General features: G+C 42.0%; 1 protein-coding gene and 1 pseudogene across 2 annotated transcripts in view; both read left to right on the top strand.

The window, feature by feature from the left end:
* The window catches only part of LOC111519945 (insulin growth factor-like family member 2), an 83,791-nt gene that overhangs the window by 10,185 nt on the left and 50,716 nt on the right, over positions 1 to 22,890 (top strand). The gene's annotated exons all lie outside the window — the stretch shown is intronic.
* On the top strand, positions 2,774 to 21,601 carry LOC111519941 (annotated as a pseudogene). Its single transcript, XR_002724528.3, has 2 exons — positions 2,774 to 3,144; positions 18,490 to 21,601. The product of XR_002724528.3 is annotated as an ATP-dependent Clp protease ATP-binding subunit clpX-like, mitochondrial (transcript).

Raw genomic sequence — 22,890 nt, 5'->3', positions numbered from 1 at the left:
TGCACTGCATATTTGGTTTTGGTTTTCTGTGGGAGTTGGGGGAGTGAAGCCAGCTTGCTTCTATGACACCATTTTGAACTGGAAGCTACATTTCCGATTTCTTTGATTTGGAAACATACTGGGTTAAAATTAATGTGGAGTACTGACTGCATTATCGGGCAACATTGTTTATCATTTAAAAGACCCTTGATCTGGACTACAAGGACGTGAGTAGACACATAGACTCAGAAAGATTACATCACCTGAACTACAAAACATGGTGTAGGAATTAAGTCTTGGCTACCATGGGTGGAGTCTTTTGTTACTGAGCATGACAGTTGTGTATGTTGGGAGCTACACTCATAAACTGATATAAGCTATTTTTGCCTGTCCTGTTTGAGGAATGGTCCATACCACCAACCAGATGGTCTTACTCCTTTCAATTGAACTGCCTATTTTGGCGGCTGGAAAGCAACACCTCGATAGTTGTAAGTATTCCCAATAAAGATGAATCTAACTCTTTCATGCTGACATGTTAGATACCCTTCCTGTTTTTAAAATCCTGGTGCCAAGCTAATGCTATGTTGTCTTTTGCATGTGAATGTCAATGTGAACTGAGGAAGTATGCTGCTGATCTTACATAGTGGTTGCAAGTAGGAAACAGACCATCTGGTTGGTGGTATACAATTGAGAAAATCAGCAAAGACACAAATTGATTATTCAAAGAGATTGATACAATTGAAAGTGAAGTTGGGAGTGTTGAGGGGCATTATAACATTTGTTCATGGGAAAGAGAAACCTGTAGTGGGAATAAACTCTGCAACCATGGCTTGGAATAGTAGAGGCACGACAAGCAAAATTTTCAGATAATTATGGGATGAAGACAAATATGGGATTTTCTGATAATCATGAGATTAATTCCAAAATTTATTGAGATTAAGCATATCCATCATTCCACGGGCTCAACTGCAGAAAGTTCCTACCTATGCCAAATGACTGATTTTGCAAATTGATTTTACCAAAGTGTTAGGGTAGCATCCATCAAATAAAGGAACTGAGAGGTGTCTAGGACACCTCTCAGTTTCATCCACCTCTGTGTCCTCCCAGCTTTCTCCATCTCAATTCCATTGTAAGCTCTTTCACATTTTTTTTTCTATCCACTGTTTGCAATACAAATTAAGTACAACTCTCTTCTGCATCAAAATACGATGTTTTCAGAATTCATCCTACTTTGTGCCTAGACCCATACTGAATGGCATTTTGGGTTTTCCGCTGCATATCCTTGTGCATATTTGATTAAAACCATCATCATGTAGTGGAAAGGTTCAGGTTATCCAATGCTACATGACAAACCATCCTAGAACTTAGTGGCTGAAAACAGCAACAATAACTTTATTATTACTTCTCATAGTTCTGAAGATTGACCCAGCTCAGCCAGATGGTTCTCAGTTAAGGTCTCTTATGTGATTGAAGAGAACTGGTACTGAGACTGGCATCATCTGAAGCTCAGTCACTCCCATATCTGGTGACTCCACCGAGCAATGGTGCAGTTTAGCCAAGCAAAAATAATAGCCAATACATGACAGGAACCATGAGCTTCTGTCAGCCTTTAAGTGTAGCTTCCAAAGCATACAAGTGTTATACTCAGGAACAAGAGACTCCACTGTGGAAAACCAAGGCTTGTTTTTTAAACTTTTTTTTCTTTTGTAGTCCAGGTTACACAGTCATCTGGGCCTAAGTGTCCAGTCACAGTCCTTTTAAGTACATACTGAGGGACTTTTTAATGATAAACCATGTTGTCTGATAACACATTCCATATTAATTTAACCCAGGATGGTTCCAACGAATCAGTGTTGAGAGAAGATCACCTGAGGCCAACTTACGAAGCGGCCCTAAGATCTGTTGAGAACCTTTTCCTCCCAGGACTTCCATGGACTTGGATTAACAAGTTTAATATAAGACCACCTGGACCTGTATTACCCAGTGGCCTTCACACCCTAACCCATTGGTCTTTTTTGTCAATTAGTTTTTGTAGGGGTTATAATAGCATTCAATTGTGGGGTCAAGGCTCACTGTAAAATGCAGCAAACATAGCAGTGTATCAATTCACAACAGCTGGTCAAAAGGCCTGCGAGGCACTCTCTCTGGGGGAATTTTAGCCGCTATTCCAGTAGCCAACACTAGACGGCAGTAGGAGACTGCTTAGAAGATGGAGAGCGGCGCCCACCTTGCAGTGCGCAGGCGTCGTCAGTAGAGCTCGCGCAGGCGCATGGGTGAGGCGGCCTTGGCCACCAAGTTTCCGTCTCATTTGCCGCCTTGGTGTCAGTAGGCGTTGCCACTTCCGGGCGTTCTGGACACTTGGGATGCTGCAGAGCTCATGGCTGAGGTCGCTCCTTGCGTGGGACAAGAATCCTCCGCAATGGTTTGTTTTGGCTGCCCAGGAGGGGTGTCAAGTCGCCGCCTCAGGGTTCCCCGCCTCCAAAATGGAGCTCAGCGAGTCGTGCCTCCCACAGTGCACCTGGTTTTGCAGCCTAAGCGGGTCACTTTAGTGCATCCTCCTCGCGGATTGGAACCTGTTTGCACCCCCATAGCCCGAATGAGAGCCAGGTCACACAGGGGCTCAGATGTTCTCCTCCGCCCCTGGCCATGATCCCCCAACCAGCCACCGGAGTTTCCAGGCCTCAGGCGCTTTGGAAACATTTGTACGTCGGTGAATGGCAGGTACCTGTCTGCTTTGGCTACATCATTGTCTGCACCACTCCTGTCAGCTCGGTTGCAGCCTGGATTTGAATCAGAAACTTTGCATGGTGGATGAGGATTCTAAATATCCAGATGAAATTGCCCTCATCAAAGGAATCTCAGATGAGAGATTTCTGCATAGAAGCCAGAAGTCTCCCCTAAAGGAAAGAGTCGGTTTCAAGTGTTTGCAACCTCAGGACAGTGTCAATGTTAGATCACCGCAATGCTGCCCCTCAAGGAAGAACTCTATTGCTCCCTGGCTTCTCTCCTTGAGCCCTAAACACAGTAGATTCAGAAACTAAGTCAGCAAATGGGGGAAGATTCTTAACCGTGCTAGGTCGGAAATCATGAGTCAGAGGCCCTTCCCTTCCTCGAGTTCAGGCTTCCACTTGACTGCGGATCAGAACTGGAAGAGACAGTGAAAATGTAAGTTTAAATCAAGATTGTCGTTTTCACTTTTATATACATAAAGCCATTTTAAATGAGTCACGGGCAGATATTTATTAAATAAAATGACCAGAAAAATTAATGGGATTTGACCTAACTTTTATCCTGGGGCAGGGGAAGAACTAGCACTACAGAATACATTTAAGCTGCGAGAGGTGGCTCATGCCTGTAATTCCAGCACTTTGGGAGGCCAAGATGGGAGAATCACTTGAGGCCAGGAGTTTGAGACCATTCTCATCAACATAGCCAGTCAACATAGGGAGACTCCATCTCTATTTATTTATTTATTATTATTATTATTTTTTTGAGACGGAGTCTCACTCTGTCGCCCAGGCTGGAGTGCAGTGGCCGGATCTCAGCTCACTGCAAGCTCTGCCTCCCGGGTTTATGCCATTCTCCTGCCTCAGCCTCCCGAGTAGCTGGGACTACAGGCGTCCGCCACCTCGCCTGGCTAATTTTTTGTATTTTTTTTTAGTAGAGATGGGGTTTCACCGTGTTAGCCAGGCTGATCTTGATCTCCTGACCTCGTGATCCACCCATCTCGGCCTCCCAAAGTGCTGGGATTACAGGCTTGAGCCACCGCACCCGACCTCTCTATTTATTTTTTAAAATAAAAAAGAATAAATTTAAAAGGAAAGAGGTGTAAAAACAACAGCTACTTAGTAATGAAATTCTGTGAGTCATGGTTTGTTCATGGGAATGATTCTATTTGAATGTTATAATAATTTTGTTTCTAATTTCAGAAAGTATTTTGGTCCTTCTGACCAAGTCTTTGTATCTTTTTAAATATGAGATAAAGAAACATCTTTCCAAAAAAGAAGTTGAGATCTTGTGATTCAGGACTTAAGCATTCTGAGTGTCAAGGGGGTGTGGTGTCAGTGTTGAGATGTGTGGCCCTGTCCCTGTTGGTGTTCTTGGTTTGAGACTTACGTCACGAAAGAGTCAGCGTTGACTAGGTAAAGGAGTTCTATGGTGTCTATGGTTTGGTCTCTGGTAATTTAGCTGAGCCAGAAAGGGAATTCCAGCCTTGATGTCCACGGCTGACTCTCCAGGCAGGCTGCTCATTGGTGGGTGGGAGCAGTACCTGCTGTGCTTTCAGGACTGTGCCCATCACTTCCTGTCCAGGTGGACACTCTAGCGCAGGCTTCCCGTGGTGGATGGGAACCTAGTCTCCCGGTGCATTTACTGCCATGCTCATCATGCACTGGGGATCATCAGTCTACCTTTTAAGCCCAGCCCACAATTGACCAGTTATCTTGTGGGTGATAGTATAACTGTCTGTGTCGCCAAGCTTCCCACACAACTATCTGCATCTGGTTTGGACTGGCTAAACCAGGCCACACCAAAGGGCAGGGGAGCCTTAGATACAAAACGCTGAAGAGAGAGCCTTAGATACATAACACTTATTTCAGGTGTGAGGGAGCATGTGAAGGCATCCTGATTGCATCGTTAGGAAGTATTCATTATCGTTATTGCGTTTTTATATGCAACATTTAAACTACTGTCTAACTTATTTTAAAATAATTTTAGACTTACAAAGAAGTTGCAATAATAGTATGGTGAATTGGTGTTTTTCATTCAGCTTCCTCTAATGTTGCATAGCCTTAATAAAATTATTGAAACCAGAAAACTAACATTGACATGATGCTGTTAACTGATCTGCAGACCTTATTTGAGTTTCATCAGTTGTCCCACTTGTGTCCACCTTCTGGTCTAGGATGCAATCCAGAATCCAGTGTTAGAATTCATTATTGTGTTTCCTTACTCTCCTCCATTCTGGGATAGTTCTTCCTTAAGCCTTACCTCTCTGATAAGCCTTGGATAGTCTTGTCTGTGCATTGATGCAGCCTAGCCCTCAGCCAGGAATTTGGGGAAGATTCCACAAGGACATCTGGTGCTTACCTCTGCACAGTTCTTCTTTGCTACCATACCTCAGAGACTCCACCCTCACCAGCTGCCCTGAATGCCCTCATTGCTGCAGAACTGCTGTCCTGTGCTCAGATCCCAGCTATCTGCACTGCAGTTGGGAAACTGTTCTTTGGCAAATAACTTGTTTATCTAAGGGCTCACCCTGTAAATGTCCATCCCTTCAGGAATTGCAGTCTTGTGCTACCTGTTGTCTGGTACCTAAACACAGTGACTTCATATATTTTGTTCAGTGTGCAGTTTTATAGTTGTTAATGTCAAGAGAGCTAGTCTGGTTTCAGTTAACATGATCGTGGCTAGAAATGGGAGAATCCTCACTTTCATCTTGAAGGCTATTTTAGCATTTCTACATTGGCTGTTTCATTCTTTCACTCTTTAATGAGGAAATTCCTTATTAGTACTATCCATGTCCTTGGTTAGCAGACCAGTCATGCTTTCAGGAGTTCAGTTTTCACACCATCTTCTCTTCGGTTCAAATTACTATTACTTTCTTTTTCTGTTTCCCCATACCTGGCTCCATGAAAATGTATTTATTATTACTACTGTCATTATTCAGACGGTTGAACTCTCCTGGGTTCCTAAGTGGGAGAGAAGTTTGACTGTCTGCAAGTATAAGAGAAGAACTGGAAGGCAAAAAGAGGGTAGCCTTTTGGTGCAAGGTTTCTCTTTACAGAGACTGTAATTCTCTTCATCCCCACAGGGCAGAGGTAAACTTGGCTGGTTTCCTATTCAACGCATACTGAACCCCTGAACTTGCTTGTGTGGCACTGGAAAGAGGGAAAACACATTGAGGGGAAATGCGAAGCTGATACAGACAGGCAGGTTGTACAGAACCAAGATTAGTGGGATCCAGCCGTGCTGTAAGGAGAGGGTAGAAGCAGGGACTTCTGGCTCCCTGAACTGTTAACTGTGTCCCCATTTTTTTTTTTTTTAAAGAGACACTCCACTCTGTCACGCAGGCTGGAGCACAGTAATGCAATCATGCCTCACTGCAGCCTTGATCTTCTGGGCTCAAGTCATGTCTTCATTTTTGATAGGAGCTTTATTTTGACAAAATGTAGGACCACTGATGAGCCTGTAGGAGTAACTCTCTGATGTAGTGAGTGATACGGGTAGCTCTCCATGACAAACTGCATAGAAATCTCTTTTGTTCTCTTAGTAGGTGGTAATTTTCCCATGGGTATGGGGTGGTTAAGAAGGACCTGCACAATTACACAGTAATTACACAATTACACATCTCCAGAAAGAAAACCTCCGATAAACATGACATTCTCTCGTTTGGGGCATTTGGATTCAATGCATTTTATTGGCAGCTGTCCTATATGTTTAAATTCCTAGAACTGAAACCCTGGACCCACGGTAGCTCATAATTCTTGTTACATAAGATAATCAGTGTGTTTATTGTTTTAGTTTTCAATTAGTTTTTCCTTAACATATAACTCAGTGCATCATAAACAATTCGCTTTAGAATTTCTACTTCCAGGGCTGTTACTGACTGGATGCAGTGCACAAAGACATACATGTAAGACTTTTTTGGTGATATTTTAGAGCAATGTGAAAATTGGGAACAACTTAAATCATTTTCAACAGAAGACTAATGAAATAAATTACTGAAACTTATTCACAAAATGGAAATCTAGGTGGCTGTAAGAAATGGCTGTGTGCTCTTAGGTATTTAAAGGAGTATGTATAACATTATCCCACTTATATAAAGACAAAAGTGTGACACATGTGTACATTTATATTACTAGGTATGCAAATGTGTAGAACATAGAAAAATTCAGACACTATGTTGTAAACACAGTTACTCTGGGGAGGAGAGGAGGTGTGATGAGAGAATACCAACTACGGCTGTATAATCTCTATTTCTGAACATATACAACATTTTTCAAGAAAATATATTACTTTATTATTTGAGTTATTATTTTAAGCCGTATGTATAGACTGAAAGAAGAGAGAGACCAGGAGAGAGAAAGAGACAGTGACAGAGAGGACAGAAGAGTCACAAAGAGTGGCAAGAGACAAAGGGAAGGACCTCAGCCACAGAAAGTTGAGAGAAGAGTAAGCTGGAGGAGGTGGTGATTAGAGATTTTGTTTTGAGCACTGACAGTGGTTGACTTGGCTTCTGGGGTGGACCCTGGAACAAAGTCCTCTGATCCTCTGGTTGTTCAGGAACAGTCAGTTATGTGAGGGGATTCTGGCACTACCAGTTTTGTGCAGTAGTGGGCATTTACTGCTGTAAACTTCCCTCTTAGAACAGCTTTTGCTTTTTCCTACAGATTTTGGCATGTTGTGTTTCCATTTTGTTTGTCTCAAGAAATCTTTAAATTTCCCTTTTAATTTCTTCATTGACCCAGTGATTGGTCAGGAACATGTCGTTCAATTCCCATGTCTTTGTACTGTTTCTGAGGTTCCTCCTGTTACTGATTTCTAGTGTTATACTCTTGTGTTAGAAAAGATACTTGATATGATTTCAATCTTCTTAAATTTGTTAAGACTTGGTTTGTGGCATATATATGATATATCCTGGAGAATGCTCACGTGCAGTTGAGAAGAATGTGTTATTATGCAGCTGTTGGATGAACTGTTTTGTATAAGTCTATTAAGTTCATTTGATCTAGAGTATAGCTTGAATCTGATGTTTCTTTTCTTTTTTTTTTTTTTTTAGATGGAGTCTCGCTCTGTCGCTCAGGCTGGAGTGCAGTGGCCGGATCTCAGCTCACTGCAAGCTCCACCTCCCGGGTTTACGCCATTTTCCCACCTCAGCCTCCCAGGTACTTGGGACTATAGGCGCCCGCCACCACGCCCAGCTAGTTTTTTGTATTTTTTAGTAGAGACGGGGTTTCACCGTGTTAGCCAGGATGGTCTCGATCTCCTGACCTCGTGATCCACCCGTCTTGGCCTCCCAAAGTGCTGGGATTACAGGCTTGAGCCACCGCACCCGGCCTCTGGTGTTTCTTTATTGGTTTTTTTTTGTCTGGTTGATCTGTCCATTGCTGAAAGTGGGATGTTGAAGTCCCCTACTATTACCACATTGCTGTCCGTCTCTCTCTTCAGATATATTAATATGTTAGGCCATTCCTACATTTCCTTAAAGAAATACCTGTGACTGGATAATTTATATAAAAAAAGAGGTTTCATTGACTCACAGTTATGCAAGCTGTACAGGAAGCATGGTGCCAACATCTGCTTCTGGGGAGGCCTCAGGAAGCTTACAATCATGGCAGAAGGCACAGTGGGAGCAGGAGCAAGAGAGACAGAGAGAGAGAGAGAGAAAGAGAAATTGTGGGAAGTGCCACACACTTTAAAAAAACTGAATCTTACAAGAACTTATTACCAAGGGATGGCACTAAGTCATTCATGAGGGATATACTGCCTAATACAAACACTTCCCACCAGTCCCCCCTCCAACACTGGGTTTTACATTTCAACATGAGATTTGGTGGGAATACAAAGATCCAAACCGTATCACTCCACATCTCATGTCCTTCTCACATTGCAAAATACAACTATGCCTTCCCAACAGTCCTAAAAAGTCTTAACTCATTCTAGCGTCAACTCAGTCAAAAGACTCAAGTCTCATCTGGACATGAATTCCTTCCTCCTATGAGCCTGTAAAATCACACCAAGTTATTTACTGCCAACATACCATGGGGGTACAGCTATTGGGTCACTCTCCAAAAGGGAGAAGTTGGCCAAAAGAAAGGGGCTACAGGCCCCAGTGCAAGTCTGAAACCCAGCAGGGCAGTCATTAACACTTAAAGCTCCTGCAGTGAGCCGAGATCGCACCACTGCACTCCAGCCTGGGTGACAGAGTGAGACTCCATCTCAAAAAAAAAAAAATTAAACCTTCAAAATAGTCTCTTTTGACTCCGTGCTGTAGTGTTGGGTGCATATATGTTTCATATAGTTAAGTCTTCTTGTTGAATCTGACCCTCTATCATTATGTAATGCCCTTCTTTTTCCTTTTTGATCATTATTGGTTTAAAGTCTGTTTTGTCTGAAATAAGAATAGCAACCCCTGCTCTTTTTTGTTTTCTGTTTGCTTGACAGATCTTTCTCCATTCCTTTCCTTTGAGCCATTGAATTTGAGATGTGTCTCTTGAATCCAATATACAGTTGGGTCTTGCTTCTTTATCTAACATGCCACTCTTCTAAGTGGGGCATTTAGCCTGTTTACACTTAAATTTAAGATTGATATGTGAGGATTTGATCCTGTCATCCTGTTGTTAGCTGGTTGTTATGTAGACCTGATTGTATAGTTGCTTTATAGTGACAGTGGGCTATATACTTAAGTGTGTTTTTGCGGTGGCTGGTAATGGTGTTTTGTTTCCATGTTTAACACTCCCATAAGGAACTCTTGTAAGGCAGATCTGGCAGTAATGAAGACCCTTAGCATTTGCTTGTATGAAAAGGATTTTCTTTTCTCTTTTGCATTTTCTTCTTTGCAACAACAAAGAAACTATACAGGAACATTGGTTGCCTTCTGGGACACCAACAATTCAAATATTTTATTGCTTTAATAGTGCTTCATATTTCATGTAGGCTCTGCTCATTCTTTTAAATTATTTTTTCTTTGTTTTTGTCTGACTAGGTTACTTCAAAAGACCCAACTTTAAGTTCTGGGATTCTTTCCTCTGCTTCATATGGTCTATTTTTGAACCCTTTGAATGTATTTTCTGTTTCATTCAATGAATTCTTCAGTTCTAGAATGTATCTTTGGTTCTTTTTAATGATACCTATCTCTTTGGTAATAAATTTCTCATTCATATCCCAAATTGTATTTCTAATATTGTTGGGTTTTTTGTATTGTATGTCACTGAGAACAACTCACTTCTTTAATAACAATATGTTGAATTTTTTCTGGGATTTCATAAATTCCTTTTTTTTTATTTGGAGATGGAGTCTCGCTCTGTTTCAGGGGCTCTGGGAGTGGCTGCTGTGTGAGTTGGACAGTCCGATTTCCAGTGGGATCCCGCACAGATGGGACACAGCTTAGGAGGAATCCCAGGCTGCAGGCATTCCTTGGCCCAGTGGCCAGATTTCCAGCACTTGAAGCAAGATCCTAGGGGAGGAGATAACCTATTGTTGCAAGATCTTAGGGGAGGAGGTCCTGGAGGAATGCCTGACCACTGCAATTTAGGTGTTTCGAAGTTCTTGTGTGCTGGAGATGTGGCTGGGCTTTCTCTCACAGTGGAGGCAAGTAATTGCAACTCAGAAATGCATTGCCACTTGGCTGCCTCTTTTTTTTTATTATTGTACACCTTGAAGGCGAGGTTAATTAAGTCCTGTTGTGGGGTTTGAGGGCTGGAATCTAATTTTTGGAGCTTTTTCTAATGTCGGGAGTGGATTGGGTAATAAAATGCATATTGAGAATAAGACGGCCTTCTGGCCCCTCTGGGTCTAAGGCAGTAAAGCATCTAAGGGTTGTTGCCAAATGGGCCATGAACTGGGCTGGGTTTTTATATTTGGTGAAAAAGAGCCTAAATGCTAACTGATTTGGGAATGGTCTGATAGAGAAAAAGGAGCATTAATCTTGACTATGCCTTTAGCTCCAGCCACCTCTTTAAGAGGAAATTGTTGGGCAGGTGGGGGAGGGCTAGTCCCTCATGGTATGAAACTGTAAGCCAGACTGGGTATGAAGAGGATATGAAGAGGGGAGGTAATAGAAGGATTATAGGGTTGGGGAGTGGAGGCTGAGGAAGAATTGGGACCTGGCTCGGCCTGGCGAGGAGCAGCCTGGGGAGGAGGGGAGAGGTCAGATGAGTCTGTAGAAAAGGAGGATTCAAAGGACTCAGAACTTGGGGTGGAAACTGAAGGAACAGACAGGAGAAAAGGAAGAAAGATTTGGGATGAGTCACATTGGGAGCAGAGACTAGGGAGGGACCAATGTGTAAAAAGAATGCCTGAATGTCAGGCACCTCAGACCGTTTGCCCATTTTTCAACAAAAATTATTTAGGTCTTATAGAATGGAGAAATCAAAAGTGCCATTTTCTGGCCATTTAGAGCCATTATCAAAGTTGTATTGGGGCCAAGCAATGTTGCAGAAGAAAATAAAATGCTTAGGTTTTAGGTCAGGTGAGAATTGAAGAGGTTTTAAGTTCTTGAGAACACAGGCTAAGGGAGAGAAGAAGGAATGGAGGGTGAATGTTTGCCCATAGTGAAGGAGGCAAGCCCAGAGAAAAGAGATAATAGAGACACGGAGGAGGTGGGGTGGTACTTGCCACCCAGGGGAGGTGGTGCTTGCCACCTAGGGGAGGTGGTACTTGCCACCAAGGTGAGAGGGTTAATAATCAGGCAAGCATCCCCACAGTGATTAAACACCATGGGAAGACTGTCTGCCTGAATGTGTGACCGGCGCTGGAGTTTTGAGTTTACAGATAAAAGATGTGTCCTCTGTCTCTACCAGAAAGGGAAAGGAACCAAAATTAAGGAAAGGGGAGATTGAAGCATGGAGGGATAGCGAGAGAGGTTGGAGAAGATAGTGAAAAGACGACTTACCTGATTTGAAATTGGTGAGATGTTCCTTGGGCTGGTTGGTCTGAGGACCCAAGGTGGTAGGTGGATCTCCTCATGGAGTGAGGGCGAGGACAGGGGACTGATCTCCTGAAGGGTCTTCAGCACCAAATGTCACATGCGTCCATGTGAAGAGACCACCAAATAGACTTTGTGTGAGCAATAAAGCTTTTTAATCACCTGGTTATGGGCAGGCTGAGCTCGAAAAGAGAGTCAGCAAAGGGTGGTGGGATTATCATTAGTTCTTATAGGTTTGGGATAGGCAATGGAGTTAGGAGCAATTTTTTTGTGGGCAGGGGGGTGGATCATACAAAGTACATTCTCAAGGGTGGGGAGAATATTACAAAATACCTTCTTAAGGGCAGGGGAGAATATTACAAATTACCTTCCCAAGGGTGAGGAGAGTGTATCATACAAAGTATATGATTCATAAGGGTGGGGAATATCACAGAGTACATTATCGCAAGGGCAGGGAGGGTATATTGTCACAAAGTCAGTTGATCAGTTAGGGTGGGGCAGGAACAAATCATAATGGTGGAATATCATCAGTTAAGGCAGGAATTGGCTATTTTCACTTCTTTTGTGGATCTTCAGTTGCTTCAGGCCATCTGAATGTATACCTGCGGGTCACAGGAGATATGATGGCTTAGCCTGGGCTCACAGGCCTGACACTAATAACTGTAAGTTTCTGTTTTTCATCTGAGCTGCATAACAAAGGTCACAGGACATGCTTGAGTGATCCTAGATTGTAGCCATCTAGGCACCACAGCAAAGGACATAAGTTTGGGCAAGACTCCATTAGCAAAAGCTAGATAACAGCCATAGGGGCCGCATAGCAAGAGACATATATAAACCTGAGTTATGAGCCTGTCACTGTTTGATAAACTGCCTTTGTTCTACTTCTTTACATTCACTTTCATGCCACTCAGAAGAAGGTATATAAGCAAGACCCTGTCTTTGTTCAGGGCCCAGTTTTTGGATGTTAAGTCTGCTGGGTCTGGGTGCACTCAATAAAGATCCTCTAGTATTTTACCCTGAGGTCTCTCTGATCCTCCTGATTTCTGCAACAACACAATCACTCACTGCCTTTTTTGGCTGGGGATGGGGACTCCCCTTGCCCCCTGTGGCTCTCCAGGGTTGGTTTTAGGATACATCAAAAACTGTAATGTTATACTTTCATATTCTCATTGCTTATTTCATATCAGTGACTGAAATTTTCCCAAATAGTTTAGTATACAGTAAAGTGGCAATTTACTTATGGACTTAAGTTATAATTAGGAAACACTTTTATTTACAGAGAATCCATAAAATACAACTTTTTTCCTGTTTTATCCTTAGGCTATGCAAAAAGTTGTTCAGCCTTTACTGTAGGTGTTTAAGCATGCAAATACAGTTTATAATGGAGATACCTTCTGACAAGAAGTAAACACCCAGAAGTGATTTTGGTCTTCATTAGAACTCATTATTATTTGTCTATTTTCCAAGATGTTATGATACACCATGTTCACTTACATTTTAAAATTCTGTTTATATATGTAATTCAAATAACAATTATTTTACTTCTACAATTAATGTTTCACTCTGTATTTAAATTTCCTGTAAGAAAGATTCCTTGATTTAATAATGAGGAGCTTTATATTTTTTTAAATATGGTGACATGTTTCTGTATAATTGTGTGCAATTTTTTTACTTCCAGCAACATAAATACTGAGTCATTTATTCTTTATTGCTCATACCCCAGGGTAGTTGTTATCTTACATGATGTAAGTACTGTCTTTTGCAGTACTTCATACTCTGTTTGTTTTGTTATAGCCAGAACATTATAAAATCCAGTTCTCAGATCAGACATATGTTGAAAGTAACCCTTTTTCCACTTGAATCGTTAAATTGTTTACTCTAGGGTCTTTACTCCTATAACTTGCAGTGCTAGTCTTTGTTCCAGCACATTGAATGTCACCTCTATATCAGTTGGTCCTGTCCCAGTAGTGGCAGAATGATATCAAAAAGTGAAGGTCTCAGTGTAATACGAAGCCTTCAGTTTTTTTTGTTTTGTTTTGTTTTTGAGATGGAGTCTTGTTCTGTTGCCCAGGCTAGAGTGCAGTGGCACAATCTCGGCTCACTGCAAGCTCCGCCTCCTGGATTCATGCCATTCTCCTGCCTCAGCCTCCCGAGTAGCTGGGACTACAGGCACCCACCACCATGCCCAGCTAATTTTTTGTATTTTTAGTAGAGACGGGGTTTCACTGTGTTAGCCAGGATGGTCTCGATCTCCTGACCTTGTGATCCGCCCATCTCAGCCTCCCAAAGTGTTGGGATTACAGGCGTGAGCCACCGCGCCTGGCCAAAGCCTTCAGTTTTTAAAAGCAGTATGTATATCTGTTGAATATTCTGGTGGTAGTCTTAAAAGGATGACCTGATAACCTGACAGGCATCTTTAGTTAATGGGACAACACTGAGAAGTATTCACGAGGCAATAAAAAGGAATAGAAGAGTTAAGCAATAAACCACCCACCCTGCTCTGTGAGCATAATGGATATGATCACACCCACATTGCCAAGTGTGTCTGCCAAAACATATGGAAATACATCTTTCTTCTAGCATTCATGCCTCATTAATGGCTGTGACTGTTTCACAGTCATGGTGTCCGTGTATAAGATGCAAATGGCTATGATCAGATGAGTGACATCTTCATTGAGAAGCTCAACAGGTATTGTTATGAGCATAGATACCAACCAGGTTTACTGCCAGCCCTCTAGCTGAGACTGGTGTTAACATGTGTGTCTAATCCTAGGTGATCAATTGAGCCACCGACTAACACAGAAACAAGTTTTGCCTTAGAAAAATCTATTAATAGAAACCCAAACCTCACCATTATGAAGTATGTCCTTGTAACAAACCTGTAAATGTACACCCCAAATCTGTACAAATAAAAAATAATTTAAAAAATTACATTATGATGAAGCAGTGAAACAGAAAACTTTGTTACATGGAACTTTTCCTGTTGCATTCAAAACTGCTTCATTAAATAGTCCTCCAGAATAGACTCTACAACTTTCAAAGCTAGGAGAAATTTGAGTGACCAGTTTATTCCTTTTATGAAGATTTATCCCTGAGATGCTGAGCGTCTATGTGTCAGAAGCTCCCAGCTAACTTTCAAAAGGCAGTTTAATTTCCAATAATACTAATTCAACAAAACTGAGAGTTTAAATTAAGCACTTTAACTAATAGGCAAGTATTCTTTGTTGTGCTTCACATTTATTTTGGAGGTCCAAGATCTGCAATTATGACAAAAACCACCACCACCACCTGAGGGTACATTCTGTTTGGTCTTAAATAATTATAGTGGCCCCCACCCCATGTCAGAGATTGGTTTCAGAGTGAACTAGTGACCCTGTTTTTCCAATGAGAAGGGATAAAAGCTATGGGGCTTAAGAAAAAGACTGAGAATCTCTTTGGATCTCTGGACATTGCTGTGTTTGGATGTGATACCAAAACTGTTCCATCCATGTGCCAGGAGCCTGGAGGCGAAACAAGTACAGTCAGGACCACAAAGCAGAGATGAACACAAGCTGGGACCTTGAGGACATGGATGAGCAGCTGAATCAAGCAGCCCTGAAACATGTTTGACTTTAGAACTTTCAAATATGTTAGAGAACAGATTTTCTGATAGCTTAAGCCTGGGGAGCAGGAGTGGGAGTAGACAGCCTGTCACTGTGATTGCTGCCAATGGCTGAAAGTGATTTGGAAGAATCATCACATTCTGGATGTAATGTAATGTTTTGGTTTGGTTTTTACAAATCTGCTATCAAATTGATGATGTGGCTCATACTTAGTGATGGTGTCAAGGAAATACAGTACATCAGAGCTGCTGCTCAGAGTGGAAAGGTGCATTTTAGGGAAGAGGTCAATTCCTTCAAAACACTTGTAAGTTTGTTTTAATACTAATTGAAATACAAATGGAATTTTCTTGGAAAAAAGAAAAAGTCGATTAATAAATTGAGAGAGAATTTCTATTTGGGTGCACCCATAGGAGAAAAATCCCCATTGTATTCCATCTTTTCATCAGGGCAGCAATAAATATCGTGACTAAAACACAGCAGTCATAGAGTGTGTGAAATACATCTGAGATGAGACCCAGACTGCTGGTCAACACATCATAGAATGATTCTACAGAGGCAAAAAGCATTCCGTCCTCTCTTAGAGGGAGATGAAAAGACCTTGGTAGACAAAATGAGGACCTAGCACTCACTACCACTCCTCCAGACAGGATGTGTTCTGCACTTTCCTGGTATGCCGTTTTGTTCATAGCAGTTTTGTTCAGACTGTTGTTGGATGTATTCAAAAATTTCCAAAGCACTAACAAAAACGGGAAAGGATCAATCGTGGGGACATTTGGAAACTTTCATTTTGACTGAACAAATGGAATCCATGTAATCCAGGATTACGACAAAGAAGATAAGCATTGTGGAAGGCATAAAGAGAGAAAACCAAGATTTATCTTTAATCTCAGTTGTCACAGGAAAGATAATGACCCATGGGCACAAGAGACGCGGGAAATATGATGGGATAAACCTTGAAGACTTTTGGCTCCACTGATGTCTATAGAGAGCTTTCTGGGAGCTGTATGAAAACCAACTTTACACCACAAAGCCAAGACTAGCAATAATATTCCATGCTTGTTATCTGCCATGCCTAAGAAGGCAATGGTCGTGTAAAGCATGTAAGTTAGAGCCCTGGACTATCCTAATTAAATAGGATGTTCAGCCGTTTTTGCCTTGAGATCATTACTGTCAAAAAGCAGCAACAAATAGATGCCAGCAATAATGAAGAAAGCAGTCCCCTGTATTGAAGTTCTGCTCTGTGTTACAAAAAGAGCTTGGTTTATGGCTGTATTTCTCAGAGACGAGAGACAAAATATACAGACAATGGCCAGACCACATATAAAAACAGAACTCTGACCCATGCCCTACGGCTATCTGCCTAGGAAATCAACTCACTTTTCTACAATAAACAGCCCAGGAAGCCACTTGCTGTAAGTCACATTTGTAGGAAGTCAGACTGTCTTTAGTAACAATCCAGGAAACAGCTGGGCGTGGTGGCTCACGCCTGTAATCCCAGCACTTTGGGAGGCCGAGACGGGCAGATCACGAGGTCAGGAGATCGAGACCATCCTGGCTAACACGGTGAAACCCCGTCTCTACTAAAAAAAAATATAAAAAACTAGCCGGGTGAGGTGGCGGGCACCTGTAGTCCCAGCTACTCCGGAGGCTGAGGCAGGAGAATGGCGGGAACCCGGGAGGCGGAGCTTGCAGTGAGCCGAGATCGCGCCGCTGCACTCCAGCCTGGGCGACAGAGCGAGACTGTGTCTCAAAAAAAAAAAAAAAAAAAAATCCAGGAAACTAAACAATAACTCCAGTAATAGTCAGCTCCAAATGGCCGGGACTTGATTAATAACTGACAGCTTCCCAAATTTTTGTTCCTGTTTCTAGCTTAGGAGCAACCTAGGAAAGCCAAACATGTACCCTAAACCAATCCCATAGGATGCCGTACATCTAGTTAGCTATCCTCAGCTTCCCCATGCCAACAGCCTCGAATCAGGGAACATGTGAAAAAAAGGATGATACCTTTTCCACTATAAAGCTTTCCTACTCCTGGGCTGGCCTTTGAGTCTCTCCCAAAATGGAAGTGATGGTGGCTGACTTATTTGTTGTAGAATAGATAGCCTTTGCTTTCTCATTTGGTTAGTCTTTATTTTCACAGAAGTTATTGGTGAACTCCATTTATTAAAGTCATGGGTGCTGATATGGTTTGGCTCTGTTTCCCCACCCAAATCTTACCTTGAATTACCGCACGTGTTAGGGAGGGATCTGATGGGAGGTGATTGGATCATGGGGGCAGTTTCCCTCATGCTTTTCTCGTGATAGTGAGTGAGTTATCACGAGATCTGATGGTTAAAAAGTGTGGCACTTTCTCCCTCTCTCTCGCCTGCCACCATGTAAGATATGCCTTGGTTCCCCTTCATCTTCTGCCATGATTGTAAATTTCCAGAGACCTTCCCAGCCAAACAGAACTGTGAGCCAATTAAACCTCTTTTCTTTATAAATTACCCAGCCTCAGGCAGCTCTTCATAGCAGTATGAAAACTGACTAATACAAGTGCTTTTTGAAAATGCAGATTCCTGGACTCCCCACAGATTTACGGAATCAAAATCTCTGGGAGTGAGGCCCAGGAATTTGCATTTTCATCCATAGTCCTAGTGGCTCTCATGCATACTAATATTGAGGACCAGTGTCCTAGAATATTTGGCGATTGTCTTTCTCTGGCTTTTGTATCACAACTATGTTATGTGTATGAAATACCTCACTATCTCCACTTGTGTGTTTCAAAAGGTCCTTTTGCCTACAGGAGCAGGCTAAATCTCGTGACATTCCCCACATTCAATCCTCACCCAGAATTCCTGAGCTCTGGGGAAGGTGCCATCTCCAGCCTGGTTTGCAAGCCAGAAACACAGGCTCTCTCTTACAGGGAAAATGAAAATACATTTTCAAAATGTGAATAACCCCCAAAATGTCAGGTAAGGCACATAAAACGAAAATCGGGCAGCTTCAGTAGAGAACACAAGACAAAATGAAATGCGACAAATCATTGGAAACGTTGAGGGAAGTAGCAGTTCTGAGTCAGGGGAGGCAGAAACAGCTACAACTTGGGAGCTGTGGCCAGTGTGTTCTCTGAGAGGTAGCTATGCAGACCCAAGCTATCAACCAACCCCAGAAGCCTCTGAGGGGATGAGTCTGGTAATGCAGCTTGACTCTGGTGACTCAGCCTGAGTGGGAGCAGTTTCACTCCCCAACTCTCTGTGTAATCTAATCTTGTGTTTGCAGCCAATACCTAGCCAATACAGAACATTAATGTCTGGGAGGAGGCCAGCTGCTCTTGACACGCAAAGTTCAGATTATTTTCAAGCTTCAAGAAGGGAACCAGCGACAGGGATGAACGAATGAGTAGAGCCACTCACCAGCAAAAAGTGTTGGGATTTTTTCTACACCACTCCAGCCCCTCGTTGCAGTGTTGCTGTAGAGAACTGATATCCCCAGTTCTGCCCATCTCAGGCATACTCCAGGAGGCTCCCTGGCTGACAGCTTCCTTTCTCTGCCACCTGTGTGAAGGAGCTGCCGCTCTCTGTTCTCAGGTCTTGGTGACTGAGGATGGGTCCATTTTTCCTTTTGTTGATGTTGTAAGTGGGACTGGTAATTCTATTTTTGGATTGTTCATTTCCCAATCTTTTAAGACATACCAAAGGATTTTCTCTGCGAGTGTGAGCTTACAGAAAAGAGCTCTCATTGTCTTTCTGGCAACAACAACAGATAATATTGATAATGCATTGCTGGCAATATCTACCTGTGGTTTTCTGTAAAAAGTGCTATGAGTTTGAGGACATTTACATAATAGTCTGACTGGGAAATCCTAGATTTTAGTAATTAAAAAAATAAATCACGAGGCGGGGTTGGGTATCTACTCTGGTGAGTAGACAGCTGTGGGGCACAGAAGCGCGAAGGCCTGGCTGCTGGGCAGGTGAACTCTGCACGGGGTCTAGGGCCTGCGGAAGGGTTCGGAACGGAGTCAGCGAGCCTTGCAAGCAGGATTCGCACCGCTGAGACCCGGAGGTCCTCCGGGGGCGAAGCCCTGGCCTAGGCCCCGCGGAAATGCCCAGCTGCGGTGCTTGTACTTGCGGCGCGATTGCTGCCCGCCTGGTCACCTCCTCACTCGCCTCCGCGCAGAGAGGTATTTCTGGTGGTCGCATTGATATAGCAGTTTTAGGAAGGCTTGGGACATTTGAAATTCAGATTCTGCGAAGAGCTCCTCTTAGATCCTTTACAGAAACACCAGCATGCTTTGCCTCAAAAGATGGGATAAGTAAAGATGGTTCTGGAAATGGAAATAAGAAATCAGCAAGTGAGGGAAGTAGTAAGAAATCAGGCCCTGGGAATTCTGGGAAAGGTGGAAACCAGCTGTGCTGTCCTAAATGTGGCGACTTGTGCACACATATAGAGACCTTTGTGTCATCCACCCGTTTTGTCAAGTGTGAAAAATGTCATCTTTTTTTTGTGTGCTATCTGAAGCAGACTTAAAGAAAAGCATAATTAAAGAACCTGAATCAGCAGCAGAAGCTGTAAAATTGGCATTCCGACAGAAACCACCACCTCCCCCAAGAAGATTTATAACTACCTCGACAAGTATGTTGTTGGCCAGTCATTTGCTAAGAAGGTGCTTTCAGTTGCTATGTACAATCATTATAAGAGAATACATAGTAATATCCCAGCTAATCTGAGACAGCAAGCAGAGGTTGAGAAGCAGACATCATTAACACCAAGAGAGTTAGAAATAAGAAGACGGGAGGATGAGTACAGATTTACAAAATTGCTTCAGATTGCTGGAATTAGCCCACATGATAATGCTTTAGGAGCATTGATGCAGCAACAGGTAAATCAACAAATACCTCAGGAAAAATGAGGAGGTGAAGTATTGGATTCTTCTCATGATGACAGAAAACTTGAAAAAAGTAATATTTTGCTGCTTGGACCAACTGGGTCAGGTAAAACTCTGCTGGCACAAACCCTAGCTAAATGCCTTGATGTCCCTTTTGCCATCTGTGACTGTACAACTTTGACTCAGGCTGGATGCGTGACTCAGGCTGGATACGTAGGCAAGGATTTTGAATCTGTGATTGCCAAACTACTCCAAGATGCCAATTACAATGTGGAAAAAGCACAACAAGAAATTGTCTTTCTGGATGAAGTCAGTAAGATTGGCAGTGTGTGAGGCATTCATCAGTTACGAGATGTAGGTGGAGAAGGCATTCAGCAAGGCTTATTAAAACTACTAGAAGGCACAATAGTCAATGTTCCAGAAAAGAATTCCCGAAAGCTCCCTGGAGAAACAGTACAAGTTGATACAACAAACATCCTGTTTGTTGCATCTGGTGCTTTCAGTGGTTTAGACAGAATCATCAGCAGGAGGAAAAATGAAAAGTATCTTGGATTTGGAACACCATCTAATCTGGGAAAAGGCCAAAGGGCTGCAGCTGCTGCAGACCTTGCTTATAAAGTGGGGTATCAAATACTCACCAAGACATTGAAGAAAAAGATCGGTTATTGCATCGTGTGGAAGCCAGAGGTCTGATTGAGTTTGGCATGATTCCTGAGTTTGTGGGATGGTTGCCTGTGGTGGTTCCATTGCATAGCCTAGATGAGAAAACACTTGTACAAATACTAACTGAGCCATGAAATGCTGTTATTCCTCAGTACCAGGCCTTATTTGGTATGGGTAAGTGTGAACTGAATGTTACTGAGGATGCTTTGAAAGCTATAGCCAGATTGGCACTAGAACGAAAAACAGGTGCACGAGGCCTTCGGTCCATAATGGAAAAACTGTTACTAGAACCAATGTTTGAAGTCCCTAATTCTGATATCGTATGTGTGGAGGTTGACAAAGAAGTAGTGGAAGGAAAAAAGGAACCAGGATACATCCAGCCTCCAACAAAAGAATCCTCTGAAGAGGAGTATGACTCTGGAGTTGAAGAAGGCTGGCCCTGCCAAGCAGATGCTGCAAACAGCTAAACTGTCATATTGCTGTCCTGTATATACAGCTTTTCCTTCTTTTGTTTAGGATCATAACTGTCTCTACAGTCTGATATTAAAGGCATTGGATCTATCTTGGATATCATACATGGTCAGAGAAGCCTTTAGGATAAGAATCAGATCATATATATTATTGTAACATCACATTGATTTTACAGAGGACGTTATGTGGACTTTAATGACACAATGTTTAGAGATAAAATGTACATTATTTTGGTTCAGTTTTTTAAAAACACTATGCTTTAACAAAATTCTTAGGAATTCTTTTAAGCAATGCAGGTATTGCAATAACTGTAGATGTTATAATAATGTTACTCCACAAATGGGAAAATAAATTCTTTAAAATTGAATATTGAGAAAAAAATATATATCGCTTTGCCTCTAGCAAATAAGAACAATGTCTCTTTGCTGATTCAGCTATACTGAATCTTTCCAAAGCATTTGCTTCCGTTAAAGCAAGTTTCAATTAGTATTATTCTAATTAGAACAATTTTTAAATTTTTACAGATGAGGTTTCACTGTGTGGCACAGGCTGATCTCAAACTTCTAGCCTCAGGGAATCCTCCTACCTCAGCCTCCCGGGTTGTGGGGATTACATGTGCATGCCACTGAAACGGGCCAGTTAGTATTGTTTTAATGGACAAATTATAATTGTGCGCATTTATCTGATACAATGTGATGCTCTAATTCATGTAACGGAGTTCTGGGAAAGGCATAGCAACCCACAGTGGTACCTGTGTGGAAAGATGAAATCAAGCTAATTAACATGCCAATTACCTTGCTTATATTTTTAGTTTTAATAGAGCCAGTAAATCTTTTCACACTCGAATTTAACTTATATTAAATTATTTATGTTATACAACTTACACAAATTAAATTAATTAACTTGTTTATCTTAAATTAGGCAATTATAATAACTAGTAAAAATTTTACATACTGGTTTGGCATAAACTTAATTGGTTGGAGTAAAAGTAGGCAAGGATTTGATTTTAAAATGAAGCCTTAAAATCTTGAGCTTTATTTTGACGATTTTTTTCTCGTTATGTAAGGTACTTTATTATTTATTTTAAAAGTAAGTTTAAGCTTTAATTGAGCTAAGCTTATTCAGTAAGTTTTTTCAGTATACCTGGAGAATAAAGGTTAATTGAGGCTGCAGTTAGGAAGTTTTCTCTCTTTTTAAATTTTTATATTTTGTAGATATGAGGTGTCACTATGTTGCCCAGGCTGGTCTTGAACTCCTGGCCTCAAGTGATCATTTTACTTTTGTCTCTCAAAGTGCTAGGATTACAGGTGTGAGTCATTGCAGCAGGCCAAGAAGAATTCTCTTAAAAGTCATTTTTTAAAAATCTGATTGAATTGGTAGTTTTCAATCCCTTCTTTTTGGTTGTTTTGTTGTTGTTGTTGTTGTTGTTGTTGTTGTTTGTTTGCTTGATTTTTTTAGAGACAGAGTTTGTGCTGTCACCCAGGCAAAAGTGCAGTGGTATAACCATAGCTCACTGCAGCCTCAAACTCCTGGGCCCAAGGGATCCTCCCAACTCAGCCTCTCAAGTAGCTGGGATTACATGCATGTGCCATCGCGCCTGGCTAGTATATATATATTTTAAAAATCGTAGAGACAAGATTCTCACTCTGTTGCTCAGGCTG

This window comes from Piliocolobus tephrosceles, chromosome 21 (assembly GCF_002776525.5).
Source record: "Piliocolobus tephrosceles isolate RC106 chromosome 21, ASM277652v3, whole genome shotgun sequence".
Lineage (NCBI taxonomy): Eukaryota > Metazoa > Chordata > Mammalia > Primates > Cercopithecidae > Piliocolobus > Piliocolobus tephrosceles.
This window is presented reverse-complemented; position numbering and strand designations above follow the sequence as displayed.